Genomic DNA, 17,640 nt, shown 5'->3' with positions numbered 1-17,640 from the left:
TCATAATATTCGTATGCTTGTAGAGCAGTAAAATATAGGCCTAGGAGGATTGTAAGTAATAGCCCTTGTGTGGCTTGGGTGTGGTTGCCCTCTATTAGACTATGATGAGCCCATGTTACGGTAACCCCTGAGGCGAGTAGAATTGCAGTATTAAGAAGGGGGATGTGTATTGGGTTAAATGGCACAATGCCTGCTGGAGGCCAGAAAGATCCAATTTCTACTGTTGGTGCTAATCTACTATGGAAGAAGGCTCAGAAGAATGAGACGAAAAAGAATACTTCAGAAATAATAAATAAAATTATGCCTCACCGAAGACCTAATGTAACTTGCATAGTGTGTAATCCTTGATATGTTCCTTCTCGAGTTACATCTCGTCATCATTGAATTATGGTTAATAGTGTAATTAGTATGCCTAGGAAAAATAGAGAGGGGTCATATTGGTGGAATCATTTAGTAAGTCCTGTAGTTGTAATTAAGGCGCCTAAGGCCCCAGTAAGCGGTCAAGGGCTTTGATCAACAAGGTGGTAAGGATGATTTTGTGGTCCTGACATAAGTAACTTCTCTTGAGTATAGTGTAACTAGAACTGCAAATACATATGATTGAATTACTGCGACGGCAGATTCTAATATTAGGAGGGCAATTTGTCCAATTATTAGTAGGGAGAGTATGGAGAGAGATAAAGAAGGGCCTGTATTACCTAGTAAGGTTAAGAGAAGATGTCCTGCGATTATGTTTGCTATTAATCGAACAGCTAAAGTTCCAGGCCGAATGATGTTGCTAATTATTTCAATACATACTATGAATGGTATGAGAGGGGCTGGGGTTCCAGAAGGAACGAGATGAGCAAATATGTGTTGGGTGTGATTGATTCAGCCATAAATTATGAAGCTTATTCAAAGAGGGAGGGCGAGAGTTAATGTGAAGGTTAAGTGACTAGAGCTAGTAAATACGTAGGGAAATAGACCTATAAAATTGTTAAACAAGATGAAGGAGAATAAAGAAATAAATAGGAAGGTTCTTCCTTGATAACTAGTAGGGCCAAGAATAGTTTTGAATTCCTTATGGAGAGTTAAGGTAATTTTATTTCATAGAATGTTTGGTCGTCCCGGTAAGAATCAGAATGGGATTGGAATAATTAGAAGTCCAATTACTGTTCTAAGTCAGTTAAATGATATATTTATAATTGAAGTAGAGGGATCAAAAGTTGAAAAAAGGTTTGTTATCACTTTCAATTTATAGTTGTTTTCTTAATATTGGTGTCACTTAAGGAAGGATCAGGGGTATTTGAATTAAAATATATAATAGATGCAAATAGAAGGTAGCATAGGGAAAATATAATAAATAAGATAAGTCATTTTAGAGGGGATATTTGTGGAATAGAAAAATACTATTGAGTAGTAATTTAAGCTTGACATGCTTACGTTATAATTTAACTAATTTTTCCATTGGAAGTAATTGTTATTTTACTATCTTTTGGTTTAAGAGACCATTGCTTACTTTCAGCCATCCAATGAAAGTTCTTGTATTATTTTTGTTATTCATTTAATGAATACTGAATGAGGGCAGGCTTCAACAACAATTGGTATGAAACTGTGATTTGCGCCACAGATTTCTGAACATTGACCAAAGAATAGGCCTGTACGTGTAATGTTGGCTGCTACTTGATTTAAGCGTCCTGGAGTGGCATCTGCCTTAATACCAAAGGCGGGTATGGCCCATGAGTGAAGAACATCGGCGGCGGTAACTAGGATACGGATATCAATGTTAATAGGCAATACAATACGATTGTCTACATCTAATAGACGAAATGAATTGGGATTTATTTCATTAATAGGAATTATGTAAGAATCAAATTCTGTTAAGGAGAAGTCAGAGTATTCATAACTTCAGTATCATTGATGCCCAATTGTTTTAAGAGTGATTGCTGGTTGATGAATTTCATCCAGTAGATATAAGAGTCGTAAAGATGGGAGGGCAATGAAGATTAGCGTAATGGCAGGTAAGATTGTTCAAATAGTTTCTAGAGTTTGTCCTTCTAACAGATTGCGGTTAATATATGTGTTTGGCAGAAGGGAGGTTAGTAGATAGCCTACAAGAACTGTAATTATGGTCACAATGAGTATTGTATGATCATGAAAAAATGTTATTTGTTCTATTACGGGGGATGCTGCATCTTGAAGACCTAGCTGATTTCAAATGGCCATTTCTAAGGAAGACAATTATTCTTATATTTGGGGCTTAGGCCCAATGCACTTATCTGCCACCTTAGAAGTTTGTTAGTAAGGGAAGTTCTGCATAACTATGTTCTGCAGGGGGCAGGTTTTGAAATCACTCTAGAGATGTTGTCTGTTGATCTGAAAAGATTACTGGTCGAGCTCTCGCGAAGGCTTCTCATATAATAATTACAAGTACTAAGACAGCGATGAAAGAGAGGAATGAGCCAATGCTTGATACTATATTTCATGTAGTATAGGCGTCTGGGTAATCTGAATATCGACGAGGTATTCCTCTTAGTCCTAAAAAATGTTGAGGAAAGAATGTGATATTTACTCCTATAAATATTACTAAGAATTGAATTTTTAGTCATGTAGGGTTTATTGTTGTTCCTCTAAATAAAGGAAATCAATGAATAAGTCCTGCTATGATAGCGAATACGGCGCCTATGGATAGTACATAGTGAAAATGAGCTACTACATAGTAAGTGTCGTGGAGAACAATATCTAAAGATGAGTTTGCTAGTACGACTCCTGTGAGACCACCTACGGTAAAAAGGAAAATGAAGCCTAAGGTTCATAAGATTGAAGGTGAATAAGTTATTTGTGCTCCGTGAAGTGTGGCGATTCATCTAAATACCTTAATTCCTGTAGGAACAGCAATGATTATTGTGGCTGCAGTAAAGTAAGCGCGAGTGTCAACGTCTATACCAACAGTGAACATGTGGTGAGCCCACACAATAAATCCTAAGAATCCAATTGCTAATATTGCATAAATTATTCCTAAAACACCAAAAGTTTCCTTTTTACCACTTTCTTGGGTTACAATATGTGAAATTATACCGAATCCTGGAAGAATTAAAATGTAAACTTCAGGGTGGCCGAAGAACCAGAATAGGTGTTGATATAAAATTGGGTCTCCTCCTCCCGAAGGGTCAAAGAAGGAGGTATTAAGATTTCGATCAGTTAAAAGCATTGTAATAGCCCCTGCTAGCACGGGAAGGGATAAAAGAAGCAATACGGCAGTAATTACTACAGATCAAACAAATAATGGCATTCGTTCTAAGGTTATTCCAGGAGTTCGTATGTTAATTACAGTTGTAATAAAATTTACTGCACCAAGAATTGAGGATACTCCAGCTAGATGGAGGGAGAAAATAGAAAGATCGACAGAGGCTCCGGCGTGAGCAATAGCTCTAGAAAGAGGAGGGTATACAGTTCACCCTGTTCCCGCACCACTCTCTACAATTCTTCCTGTTAATAGAAGGGTTAGTGAGGGTGGTAGTAATCAGAATCTTATGTTGTTTAGACGAGGGAATGCTATATCAGGCGCTCCTAGTATTAAAGGTACTAATCAATTACCGAAGCCACCAATTATAATTGGTATAACTATGAAGAAAATTATAATGAAAGCATGAGCAGTAACAATTACATTATAAATTTGATCGTCACCAATTAGACTACCTGGCCGACCAAGTTCAGCTCGAATAAGAAGACTTAGTGATGTTCCTACTATTCCTGCTCAAGCCCCAAAAATTAAGTATATTGTACCAATATCTTTATGGTTTGTAGAAAATAATCATCGTTGCAAGTGAAACTAAATAGGGTGGCCGAAGCACTAGGCGATAGATTGTAAATTTATTTATGGTTAAATAAACCTCCTATTAGGTTTTATAGTCAATATTTATGATATCGGACTGCAATTCCGGAGTAGTAGTTAATATACTAAGACCTAAAAGATCGCCTTTTATTTATAGCTTTGAAGGCCATTAGTTTTTTTAACTTAAAGTCTTGTTTAAAGGATGTTGACAGTTAGAGGTAAAATGATTATGCCTCTTAATGAAGTAATAATAAATATTGATCTAATTGATGTTTCTTGGTTTTTTTTCACTAAAGATGTTCATGTTTGGTTATGGTGATTAATAATGAAAGCAGCATAGGCGATTCGTATATAATAGAAAAGGGTAATTAGTGCTGTTATTACTATTAGGGTGAGGATAATAAATGATATTTGTTCGGCAGTTTTTATAATGATGATTCACTTAGGTAAGAATCCTAAGAATGGTGGGAGGCCACCTAAAGATAAAAGACTAGTAAAAATGGCTAATTTTGTTGTAACAACAATTTTATTAGAAAAGGTTTGGTTAATATGAAATATTTTGTTTATTGCGAAAAGAGTGACTGCTATTGCTGAGAGTAAGGCATAAAATAGGAAGTAGAGGGATCATGCTATATCACTTAATAGTAGGGCTATAAGTATTCAGCCGGTGTGATTAATAGATGAGAATGCTATGATTTTACGTAGTGACGTTTGATTTAAACCTCCAATTGAGCCCACTACTAAGGATAAGGCTAAGGTTAGGTAGATTAAATTTGTAGGTTTTAAGCTGTAGGAAAGTAGACCAAGGGGAGCCAGTTTTTGTCATGTTATTAAAATAATGCAGTCTATTCAAAGTATGGCTTCTATTACTTCAGGTATTCAGAAGTGCAGAGGGGCTGCACCTATTTTAAAAAGTAAGGAAATGGTAATTAAATAGTATGTAGTTTGCAGGCCCATGTAGAGTAAAATGATTGCTATTAAAAGTAAAGATCTTGCAATAGCTTGTACTAAAAAGTATTTTAAAGCAGATTCGGTGTGACGTTGATTATTAGTCTTTGAAATCAGGGGGATAAATGATAGGAGATTAATTTCAAGACCAATTCAAGTACCAAATCATGATGAGGAGGTTAGGGAGATAAGGGTTCCTAACACAAGCGTTCTAGAGAATAAAAGAGTCTTAGGATTAGTGAGCATTAGAAAAAGAAGAGTAATCTTCATATGCGGGGTATGAGCCCACTAGCTTATCTTAGCTTATCTTTCTACACCTTAGTGTAGGGTGCACGTTGATTTTTGATGTCAAAGGTGAAAGTTTAATTCTTTTGGGTGTAATAAGAGTATGTTGAAATACTTGATTTATCCTATCACGATAATCCTTTAATCAGGCATCTTATTATTTAATAATTATTTATAGTGGTATACAAGAATTTAAATAGATCAATATTGCGTTATGATAATTAAATTTAGAAAGATTATATATTAATAATAATTAAAACTTGAAAATCTATTAAATCCTCTTAATTAACCTGAGATACCGGCTAAAGGTATATTAATAAGCTTAACGTATCCAGTATATGCTAGTTTTTACAGCATATGTGTGAGGAGAAAATAAATATACTTGTATAGGATACAATTTTGTTTGAGGGGGGAAAAAAACAAAATTGTATCCTAGACAAGGGGGAAATAGGGTTTACTTAATACTAATTTTTATTAATTAGGTTAAATATATAATTAATAATTATTTATTTTAGCGTTATGAATTAACAGTAAAGTATTATCCTGGCTTTTCTTCTCTTGTTTAGCTAGTTGTACATGTAACCTTTTGGGTAAGAAGTAAACATTATTTATCTTAAAGTAAAATAATGAGGTATTATTAGTCGCAGTACTTGGTTTTGTTTATTAATTAATGTTTGAAGCAGTTAAGGTTTAGAAGACCCGGCGAAATTCGTGCCAGCCGCCGCGGTGAGACGAGGGGGTTGAAGGGAAGAATTGGTGATGGTTAAACTATAGTTATAAATTTAGATTGAAGGACTTGTTTTGTTTATTTTTAGGTGAAATTATTATTTAAAATAATGAGTTCTATGTTTGAGGCTATGAAATTATTTTTTAAACTAGGATTAGATACCCTATTATTTTTAATGTAAAATGCGATACCTGGGTAATAGTAGTTATGTTCTTGAAACTCAAAGGATTTGACGGTATTTTAGGCTGTTCAGAGGAATCTGTCCCGTAATCGACAATCCACGATATATTTTACTTACTGTTGTCGGCAGTTTGTATACCGCCGTAGTTGAAGGTATTAGGGAGAGGTTAAGGACCTTCATTACCTTTATTGAGGAAGACTTCAGGTCAAGGTGCAGCTTATCAGTAAGAGGAGATGGATTACAATAGAATGTTTATACGGATTTTATTATGAAATTATTTAAATGAAGGTGGATTTGAATGTAATGTTAGTTATGTTGCTATTATGAGTGCGGCTCTAAAATATGTACACATCGCCCGTCGCTCTCATTTGTTTAGGTGAGATAAGTCGTAACATAGTGGGTGTACCGGAAGGTGCACCTAGATTGAATTAATAGCAAAATAGAGCTTGTTAGTTGAGCTATTCGTTTACATCGAGGAGGTTTCTGTGCAATTCAGATTATTTTGATTGAAGGAGACACTTATTATATATGTATATTTTTATTAAGATTAAGTGAATCAACTTTAATTGATGTTATTGTATAGGGTATAGAGTTAATTTGTTAGTATTATAGTTAATTAGTACCGTAAGGGAATGTTTAAATAGGTGAAATTTTTTTTGAAGGAAGAAGACATGAAATGTTGTACCTTTTGTATCAGGGGACACTGAATAATATTATTATATAATTATTTCCCGAAATGGAAAGAGCTAAAGTATTATGATATTATAGGTGGTATATTATTTATGAATTTTATTTTAGTGGTGAAATGCCTTTCGGTTTCTATTATATCTGGTTGTACAAGAATTGAATTTAATTCAGCCACAGTTAGGTTTGTTGTGAGGTTGGTTCATTGTAGTTTTACTGTGAGTAACAGTAAGGGGGATTTGCTCTTTACTTTTGTTTATTTATAATGTAGTTTATATTAAATGAAAGATGTGGGCTTAGAAGTAGCCATCATTTGTAATTTTGTTATAACTTATTTGAGTTGTTTATTATATTTTATTGCATTTAATTTATTATTGTACTATTGTTTTAAATTAATTAAGACAATTTATAATGGTGTTATTAGTATATTGGTGAGAATAATTAAAGGAATTCGGCAAAAATTTCCTCCGCCTGTTTATCAAAAACATGTCCTTTTGTTAAAATAAAAGGTCTGACCTGCCCGGTGAGGTTTTAAACGGCCGCGGTATTTTGACCGTGCGAAGGTAGCATAATCATTAGTCCTTTAATTGTGGGCTTGTATGAAAGGTTGGACGAGTGGAAGACTGTCTTTATTTGTAATATTGAATTTTACTTTTGAGTGAAAAGGCTTAAATGATTTAGGAGGACGATAAGACCCTGTAGATCTTTATATTTAAATATTAATTTTTGTAGTTGATAATGAATAAATTTGCTATTTGACTATTACGTTGGGGCGACGAGAAGGTAAAATAAACTCTTCTTAATATAGTTACTTTTAAGTATTTCTGTGATCCTTTATTAATGATTAATAGACTAAGTTACCTCAGGGATAACAGCGTAATTTTTTTTGAGAGTTCATATCGACAAGAGAGATTGCGACCTCGATGTTGGATTAAGATTTTGTCTAGGTGTAGAAGCTTAGCACATAGGTCTGTTCGACCTTTAAAATCTTACATGATCTGAGTTCAGATCGGCGTGAGCCAGATCGGTTTCTATCCTTTATTTAAGAAGTAGTACTTTAGTACGAAAGGACCAAGTACTAATAATATTTATTGTTAGAGAATAAAAATAATAGGCATTACTTTGGCAGATAAGTGCATTAGATTTAGGATCTAAGAATGGATGAATTGAGTCCAGGTAATAATGTATTATGATTATATTATAGGTGTGATTTCTTACTTAATTTTAATTATTTGTGTTTTAATTGGGGTTGCATTTTTGACTTTGTTAGAACGGAAGGTTTTAGGCTATATTCAAATTCGGCGAGGTCCTAATAAGGTAGGTATTTGTGGTTTACCTCAACCTTTTGCAGATGCAATTAAGTTATTTACTAAGGAGCAAGTTTTTCCTACTATATCTAATTACTATCCGTATTATCTAGCCCCTGTTTTTAGTTTATTTTTGTCTTTGTTAGTATGATTAAGAATTCCTTATTTAAGTGTTATGTTGACTTTTTCTTTAGATCTGTTATTTTTTTTGTGTTGTACAAGTATAGGTGTGTATACTGTAACAATTGCTGGTTGATCTTCTAATTCCTCATACTCTTTGTTGGGAGGTCTTCGGGCAGTAGCACAAACTATTTCTTATGAAGTTAGTTTGGCACTAATTTTGTTATCTTTTGTATTTTTGGCTGAAAGATACAGACTATTGAGTTTTGGTTATTATCAAGAAGAGTTATGATTTTTATGAGTTACGTTTCCTTTGGCGTTAGTTTGATTTGCTTCTTGCTTAGCTGAAACTAACCGTACTCCTTTTGATTTCGCGGAGGGCGAGTCAGAGCTTGTTTCTGGGTTTAATATTGAATATAGAGCAGGAGGATTTGCTCTTATTTTTATGGCTGAATATGCTAGTATTTTATTTATAAGAACTTTATTTAGTATCTTGTTTCTAGGACATGATATTTTTTCTATTTTGTTTTTTTGTAAGGTAGTATTTATTTCTTTCGGGTTTATCTGAGTACGAGGAACGTTACCTCGATTTCGGTATGATAAATTAATATATCTTGCTTGAAAGTGTTTTTTGCCTTTATCTCTTAATTATCTTTTATTTTTAGGGGGCATAAAGCTTCTTTTTATTTCTCTTTTAATTTAAGTGTATTAAATTGAGAATAAGTTCTTAGAGCTTTGCTCTGTTGTATGTTTTCAAAACATATGCTTATCCTCAGCCAAAGAACTAAGTCTTATTTAGTAAGAAATCTCATAAAGAGGAGAGATAAGGCACAAATATGAAGTAAGCGAAATAAATAACTGTGAGAATTTGGCCTGTTAAGATATAAGGGTCTTCTACTGGCCGGGCACCAATTCAAGTTAAAAGGATTACTGTACTAACTATAATTCAGAATATGATCTGATTAATAGGGTAGAATTGTAAGCCTCGTATTTTTCTAGTATGGAAGAATGGTATAATTATTAAAATGAGGATTGATATTACTAAAGCAATAACTCCTCCAAGTTTATTAGGAATGGAGCGAAGAATAGCGTAAGCAAATAAGAAGTATCATTCTGGTTGAATATGTACTGGTGTAACTAGAGGATTGGCAGGAGTGAAGTTTTCAGGATCTCCGAGTATATAGGGGTTTCAGAGGGTGAGTAATATTAAAGCTGTTATTATAGTTAGAAAGCCAATGGTGTCCTTAGTTGAAAAATAAGGGTGAAAGGGAATTTTATCTTGATTTCTATTAAGGCCAAGGGGGTTGTTAGATCCTGTTTGATGAAGGAAAAGAAGATGTACTATTGATATAGCGGCTACAATGAAGGGTAAGAGAAAATGGAAAGCAAAGAATCGGTTTAAAGTAGCATTATCTACGGCGAAGCCCCCCCAGATTCATTGTACTAGCATTGTTCCTAGGTAAGGGATAGCTGATAGTAGATTTGTGATGACTGTAGCACCTCAGAAAGATATCTGACCTCAAGGCAATACGTAGCCTACAAAGGCAGTTGCTATTACTAAAAGTAGAATAGCAACCCCTACTCTTCAAGTATGAAGATAAAGATAAGAGCCATAATATATTCCTCGGCCGACGTGTAAGTAAAGACAAATGAAGAAAAATGATGCTCCATTAGCATGTAAGGTGCGTAAAAGCCAGCCAAAATTTACATCTCGACAGATGTGAATTACTCTATTGAAGGCTAATTCAATACTTGATACATAATGTATTGCTAGGAATAGGCCCGTGGCAATTTGAATAATTAAGCATAAGCCGAGAAGAGAGCCAAAATTTCATCAGTATGAGATGTTAATAGGAGCTGGAAGATCTACTAAGGCGTTGTTAGCAATTTTAAAAAGGGGGTGATGTAAGCGAATTGGTGTTGACATATGATTTAGAAGGCCGAAGGGGACCTTGATATAATGAAGTAATTTTTACCACTGCAATTAATGTAATAAATAGGTATGTTGCTAATATAATAGTATTTATTAGGATTGATGTTATATAAAATTTTATGCCGGGAATTTCTTGGTAATTAGTTGTATAGTGATGTGGATCTGGTAGTGAAATTATATTTGGTAGTAGAAGGGGGTCGATAATTATTATAGCAATTAAGAACAGTGGAACTAGGAAAATTAGTAGGAAAAGATTAGGGGTTAAGGTAAATATTTCATTTGATGCTAGTCTTGTAACATAAATAAATAGAACTAATATGCCCCCTAGAAAAACTAAGAAGAGAATGTAAGAAAATCAAGGAGATTCTCTTATGGTTGAGATAGTTAAGCAGGTAGTAATAGTGTTGACAATGAGTATTAGTCCTATTGATAAGGGGTGAGATATTTGAATTAGAATAAATCTTAAAACTACTAAAATTGTAAGTAATATTCAGGTTATTTTAATTTCAAGAGGTAGTTTATAAAAATATTAGTTTTGGGGACTAAAGATAAGTTTGTACTTTCTCTTGATGCTTTTAGAATTTTGTTCATTAATGGTTTACAAGACCAACGTTTTAGTTAAACTATAAAAGCTTATGAAAATATTATTTATTTTGTTTTCTTGTTTTCTAGTTATTTTAGGAATAGCTTGTTTTGTTATTCAACGTAAGCATTTATTAATAGTCTTATTAAGACTTGAGTTTATCGTGTTGATAAGTTTTTTACTTTTGTCTTATTCTTTAGGTAGCTTATATGTTGAAAATTATTTTTGTTTATTATTTTTAACTTTTAGTGTTTGTGAGGGCAGTCTAGGCTTATCAATTTTAGTATCTATTGTTCGAACTCATGGAGGTGATTATTTAAATTCTTTAGTTGTATTACGATGCTAAAATATTTAATGTTTATGTTGTTTTTAATACCTTTGGGCTTTAATTTTAAATTATGGTGAGTTGTTCAGTTTTGTCTTATTAGAATTTGTTTTTTATTTATAATAAGAAATAGTATGGGACTAGTTCCTTGGCAGGTGGGCTATTACTTATGAAGAGATAGCTTGAGATATTCATTGATTCTATTGAGTATTTGAATTGTTATTCTTATAATTATGGCTAGAGAGGGGGTGTTAAGAAGTTCATTTTATAGTACGAGTTTTATTAGTTTAGTTTTATTATTACTTGTGTTACTCTATTTGAGATTTTCTTCTTCTAGATTATTTATGTTTTATTTTTTTTTTGAGGGCTCATTGATTCCTACATTATTTTTAATTTTAGGTTGAGGCTATCAGCCCGAACGGGTGCAAGCAGGGATATACTTGTTGTTTTATACCTTATTTGCCTCACTGCCACTTTTGATTGGTATTTTTTATTTAGAGTATGTTAAGGGTAGTTTATTAATAATTAATATGAGAAGTGTAATAGATTTGGGAATTACATATTATATGTGGTATTTTGCTTTAGTTGTTGCTTTTTTAATTAAAATACCTATATTTCTGGTTCATCTTTGATTACCTAAGGCGCATGTTGAGGCACCCGTAAGTGGTTCAATAATTTTGGCAGGGGTTTTATTGAAATTAGGAGGGTATGGATTATTGCGTATTCTATATTTTATAGAAAATGTAGCTGTAAGTATAAATTTAATTTGGTTTGGTATTAGAGTTGTAGGTATTTGATCGGTTAGATTAGTGTGTTTACGACAAGTTGATGTAAAGTCTTTAATTGCTTATTCTTCTGTTGCTCATATAGGGTTAGTATTAATAGGATTATTAACAATAGGATTATGAGGATTTAGAGGTGCTCTTACACTAATAATTGCTCATGGTCTATGTTCTTCGGGTTTATTTTGTCTTGCAAATATTTCTTATGAGCGTTTAGGGAGTCGAAGACTGTTAATTAATCGGGGAATATTATCCTTTATGCCGAGTCTAGGGCTTTGATGATTTTTATTAAGAATTGCTAATATGGCGGCACCGCCAACATTAAATTTATTAGGAGAAATTAGTCTATTAAATAGAATTGTTGGTTGATCTTGATTGAGTATGTTAGGATTGGCCTTACTATCTTTTTTTAGAGCCGCCTATAGACTGTATTTATATTCATATACTCAACATGGAATGCCTTATTTTAATTTATATTCTTGTTGAGGAGGAAGTGTACGAGAATATTTATTATTGATGTTACACTGATTACCTTTAAATTTATTGATCTTTTTTGCAGGGCCGAGATTTCTATGATTATAAATACCTGAGTAGTTTAGAATAAAATTTTAGTTTGTGGAACTAAAGAAGGTTTATTACCCTTAGGTCATGGTTTGACCTTTCTCAATTTGTGTGACTAGTTTTACTCTTTTAAGTAGAATGAGTGTTTTTTTACTTCTTATAGGCTTGAATTTTTTAATCAATAGATATAGTGTATTTATTGAGTGAGAAGTTATTTCTTTTAATAGAAATAAAATCGTTATGACTCTTCTATTTGACTGAATGTCATTTATGTTTATAAGATTTGTACTTTATATTTCTAGAATGGTAATTTATTACAGTGGGCAGTATATAGGATCTGAACGGTATCTCAATCGATTTATTATACTTGTATTAATATTTGTTCTTTCAATAGTTTTATTAATTATTTCCCCTAATTTAATTAGAATTCTCCTTGGGTGGGATGGATTGGGCTTAGTTTCATATTGTTTAGTTATTTATTATGAAAATGTACGATCTTATAATGCTGGTATGTTAACCGCGCTTTCTAATCGTATCGGAGATGTAGCAATTTTATTAGCTATTGCTTGAATACTAAATTATGGAAGTTGAAATTATGTTTTTTATTTGCATAGAGTTTTAAATAATAATGAAATAGTAATTATCTCTAGTTTAATTATTTTGGCTGCAATAACAAAGAGTGCACAAATTCCTTTTTCTGCGTGATTACCGGCGGCAATAGCCGCTCCTACACCAGTATCAGCATTAGTACATTCTTCTACACTTGTGACTGCTGGGGTTTATTTGTTAATTCGGTTTAGAGACGTTTTATTAAGTGTTTATGCCGGCGATGTATTACTTTTACTATCAGGACTAACAATATTTATAGCTGGTATTGGTGCTAATTATGAATATGATTTGAAGAAGATTATTGCTTTATCTACTCTAAGTCAGCTTGGTCTTATAATAATAATTTTATCCATGGGATTTCCTGTATTAGCTTTTTTTCATCTATTGACACATGCCCTATTTAAGGCATTACTTTTTTTATGTGCAGGAGCGATTATTCATGGTGTAGGAGATACACAAGATATCCGTAGAATAGGAGCACTTGTAAGTCAGATGCCTCTTACTTTATCTTGTTTAAATGTAGCTAACTTGGCTTTATGTGGAATGCCATTTTTAGCAGGCTTTTATTCTAAGGATTTAATTTTGGAAATTTCTTCTTTGTCTTTAATTAATGTAGTCAGCTTTTTCTTATTATTTTTTTCTACTGGTCTAACTGTATGTTATTCAGTACGTTTAAGATTTTATTTGACAGGTAAGGGCTTTGGGGGCACTAATATTCATTCTATTAGTGATAATGAAGGTTGGATTATGTGTAAGGGAATGTTAGGATTAGTAGTGATAGCAATTTTAGGAGGTGCAACATTGAGTTGATTAATTTTTCCTACTGTTAACTGTGTTGTTTTACCTTTATATCTAAAAATAGGTGCATTACTTGTAAGTATTGTAGGCTTGTGAGTTGGTATCTTACTATCAAGTTATTCTATTGGACAGCCTTTAATGTGTATGAAGTTTTATTTTAATTCTACAATAATAGGAAGCATATGATTTTTACCTTACCTATCAACAAATTATATTATTAAATTCCATTTATACATAGGGGGAGTGTACTATAATAATATTGATCAAGGGCGGAGAGAGTGCCTGGGTGCCCAAGGCATATATAGTAGTTTTAAGGACGGTTCAATATTAATTCAACAATCACAAGACAATTTATTTAAAATGTATTTATTAATTTTTTTATTTTTTACAATTTTCCTTTGTTTCTTTATATTTGTATATTTAGGTAGCTTATATTGAAAGCATAGTATTGAAGATACTAAGAAGAATTATATTCTCTAAATAATACTCCCTGAGAGTACTCTCTTTTTTACCTCGAAAAGGTAATGTAATATTTATACTAAGGGGGTTATGCTATTTATATTAAGAGATGTTAACGGTCTAACCCGCTAAAGATAAAAGTTAGCAGCTTCTTCTTGATTAATTTCACATCTCTTTAGTTGGGGTAGAAGTATAAACCCAATGCTATCATTAACAGTGAAATGCCTCTTTTTGGCTTCAACTAACAAGTAGGGGCCAACAAGGGGCCAAAGGCTCAGGTCGAAACTGAGTGCAATCGTTTGCTTCCTACTTATGAGATAAGTTGATAGCAACACCTTTTGGATGCAACCCAAATATTATAGTTAACTATTATCCCGTTCATTAGTCAGCTCATGTTAAGGATCCTTGATTTCATTCGTGGTAAAGGCCTATTAGGAGGATTACTAGGAATAGTAGTCTAACTAGAGATCAGGATAGTGTATTGGTGTTGTTAATAGTAATTGTTATTGGTAATAGAAGGGCGATTTCTACGTCGAAGATAAGAAAAATTACAGCAATGAGGAAGAATCGTAGGGAGAAAGGAATTCGGGCTGAAGATTTGGGGTCAAATCCACATTCAAAGGGGGAGTTTTTTTCCCGATCATTAATAACTTTCTTGGAAAGAAGAGTTGAAATGGCTATAACGATTAAGCAAATAGTAATAGTTAGTAAGCCGGCTGTTAAGACTGTATTAATTGCCTATTTCATTTAATGATCTTTTTGATTGGAAGTCAAATATACTATATATACTAAATAGGCTTAACCTCCTCATCAATAAATAGAGATGTAAAGGAATAATCATACTACATCTACAAAATGTCAATATCAAGCAGCGGCTTCAAATCCAAAGTGGTGAGTAGGAGAGAAATGTGATAAAAGGTGGCGTAATAAGCAAGTGGCTAGGAATGTGGAACCAATAATAACGTGGAGACCATGGAAGCCTGTTGCTATGAAAAATGTTGAGCCGTAAACAGCGTCTGCGATGGTGAATGGTGCTTCATAATATTCGTATGCTTGTAGAGCAGTAAAATATAGGCCTAGGAGGATTGTAAGTAATAGCCCTTGTGTGGCTTGGGTGTGGTTGCCCTCTATTAGACTATGATGAGCCCATGTTACGGTAACCCCTGAGGCGAGTAGAATTGCAGTATTAAGAAGGGGGATGTGTATTGGGTTAAATGGCACAATGCCTGCTGGAGGCCAGAAAGATCCAATTTCTACTGTTGGTGCTAATCTACTATGGAAGAAGGCTCAGAAGAATGAGACGAAAAAGAATACTTCAGAAATAATAAATAAAATTATGCCTCACCGAAGACCTAATGTAACTTGCATAGTGTGTAATCCTTGATATGTTCCTTCTCGAGTTACATCTCGTCATCATTGAATTATGGTTAATAGTGTAATTAGTATGCCTAGGAAAAATAGAGAGGGGTCATATTGGTGGAATCATTTAGTAAGTCCTGTAGTTGTAATTAAGGCGCCTAAGGCCCCAGTAAGCGGTCAAGGGCTTTGATCAACAAGGTGGTAAGGATGATTTTGTGGTCCTGACATAAGTAACTTCTCTTGAGTATAGTGTAACTAGAACTGCAAATACATATGATTGAATTACTGCGACGGCAGATTCTAATATTAGGAGGGCAATTTGTCCAATTATTAGTAGGGAGAGTATGGAGAGAGATAAAGAAGGGCCTGTATTACCTAGTAAGGTTAAGAGAAGATGTCCTGCGATTATGTTTGCTATTAATCGAACAGCTAAAGTTCCAGGCCGAATGATGTTGCTAATTATTTCAATACATACTATGAATGGTATGAGAGGGGCTGGGGTTCCAGAAGGAACGAGATGAGCAAATATGTGTTGGGTGTGATTGATTCAGCCATAAATTATGAAGCTTATTCAAAGAGGGAGGGCGAGAGTTAATGTGAAGGTTAAGTGACTAGAGCTAGTAAATACGTAGGGAAATAGACCTATAAAATTGTTAAACAAGATGAAGGAGAATAAAGAAATAAATAGGAAGGTTCTTCCTTGATAACTAGTAGGGCCAAGAATAGTTTTGAATTCCTTATGGAGAGTTAAGGTAATTTTATTTCATAGAATGTTTGGTCGTCCCGGTAAGAATCAGAATGGGATTGGAATAATTAGAAGTCCAATTACTGTTCTAAGTCAGTTAAATGATATATTTATAATTGAAGTAGAGGGATCAAAAGTTGAAAAAAGGTTTGTTATCACTTTCAATTTATAGTTGTTTTCTTAATATTGGTGTCACTTAAGGAAGGATCAGGGGTATTTGAATTAAAATATATAATAGATGCAAATAGAAGGTAGCATAGGGAAAATATAATAAATAAGATAAGTCATTTTAGAGGGGATATTTGTGGAATAGAAAAATACTATTGAGTAGTAATTTAAGCTTGACATGCTTACGTTATAATTTAACTAATTTTTCCATTGGAAGTAATTGTTATTTTACTATCTTTTGGTTTAAGAGACCATTGCTTACTTTCAGCCATCCAATGAAAGTTCTTGTATTATTTTTGTTATTCATTTAATGAATACTGAATGAGGGCAGGCTTCAACAACAATTGGTATGAAACTGTGATTTGCGCCACAGATTTCTGAACATTGACCAAAGAATAGGCCTGTACGTGTAATGTTGGCTGCTACTTGATTTAAGCGTCCTGGAGTGGCATCTGCCTTAATACCAAAGGCGGGTATGGCCCATGAGTGAAGAACATCGGCGGCGGTAACTAGGATACGGATATCAATGTTAATAGGCAATACAATACGATTGTCTACATCTAATAGACGAAATGAATTGGGATTTATTTCATTAATAGGAATTATGTAAGAATCAAATTCTGTTAAGGAGAAGTCAGAGTATTCATAACTTCAGTATCATTGATGCCCAATTGTTTTAAGAGTGATTGCTGGTTGATGAATTTCATCCAGTAGATATAAGAGTCGTAAAGATGGGAGGGCAATGAAGATTAGCGTAATGGCAGGTAAGATTGTTCAAATAGTTTCTAGAGTTTGTCCTTCTAACAGATTGCGGTTAATATATGTGTTTGGCAGAAGGGAGGTTAGTAGATAGCCTACAAGAACTGTAATTATGGTCACAATGAGTATTGTATGATCATGAAAAAATGTTATTTGTTCTATTACGGGGGATGCTGCATCTTGAAGACCTAGCTGATTTCAAATGGCCATTTCTAAGGAAGACAATTATTCTTATATTTGGGGCTTAGGCCCAATGCACTTATCTGCCACCTTAGAAGTTTGTTAGTAAGGGAAGTTCTGCATAACTATGTTCTGCAGGGGGCAGGTTTTGAAATCACTCTAGAGATGTTGTCTGTTGATCTGAAAAGATTACTGGTCGAGCTCTCGCGAAGGCTTCTCATATAATAATTACAAGTACTAAGACAGCGATGAAAGAGAGGAATGAGCCAATGCTTGATACTATATTTCATGTAGTATAGGCGTCTGGGTAATC

The 17,640-nt window shown here is 33.5% G+C and overlaps 3 pseudogenes; 1 reads left to right on the top strand and 2 right to left on the bottom strand.

The window, feature by feature from the left end:
* Nucleotides 1-1,500: 1,500 nt before the first annotated feature.
* On the bottom strand, nucleotides 1,501-2,205 carry LOC145682755 (cytochrome c oxidase subunit 2 pseudogene; annotated as a pseudogene).
* Nucleotides 2,206-12,388: 10,183 nt separating this feature from the next.
* Nucleotides 12,389-14,867, top strand: LOC145682754 (NADH-ubiquinone oxidoreductase chain 5 pseudogene; annotated as a pseudogene).
* A 1,785-nt stretch (nucleotides 14,868-16,652) lies between these two features.
* Nucleotides 16,653-17,357, bottom strand: LOC145682752 (cytochrome c oxidase subunit 2 pseudogene; annotated as a pseudogene).
* Nucleotides 17,358-17,640: the final 283 nt, after the last annotated feature.

The sequence above is a fragment of the Thermobia domestica genome, chromosome 4 (assembly GCF_964235325.1).
Source record: "Thermobia domestica chromosome 4, izTheDome1.hap1.1, whole genome shotgun sequence".
Taxonomy (NCBI): Eukaryota; Metazoa; Arthropoda; class Insecta; order Zygentoma; family Lepismatidae; genus Thermobia; species Thermobia domestica.
The sequence above is the reverse complement of the archived record's forward strand: the minus strand, read 5'-3'. Positions and strand labels throughout refer to the sequence as shown.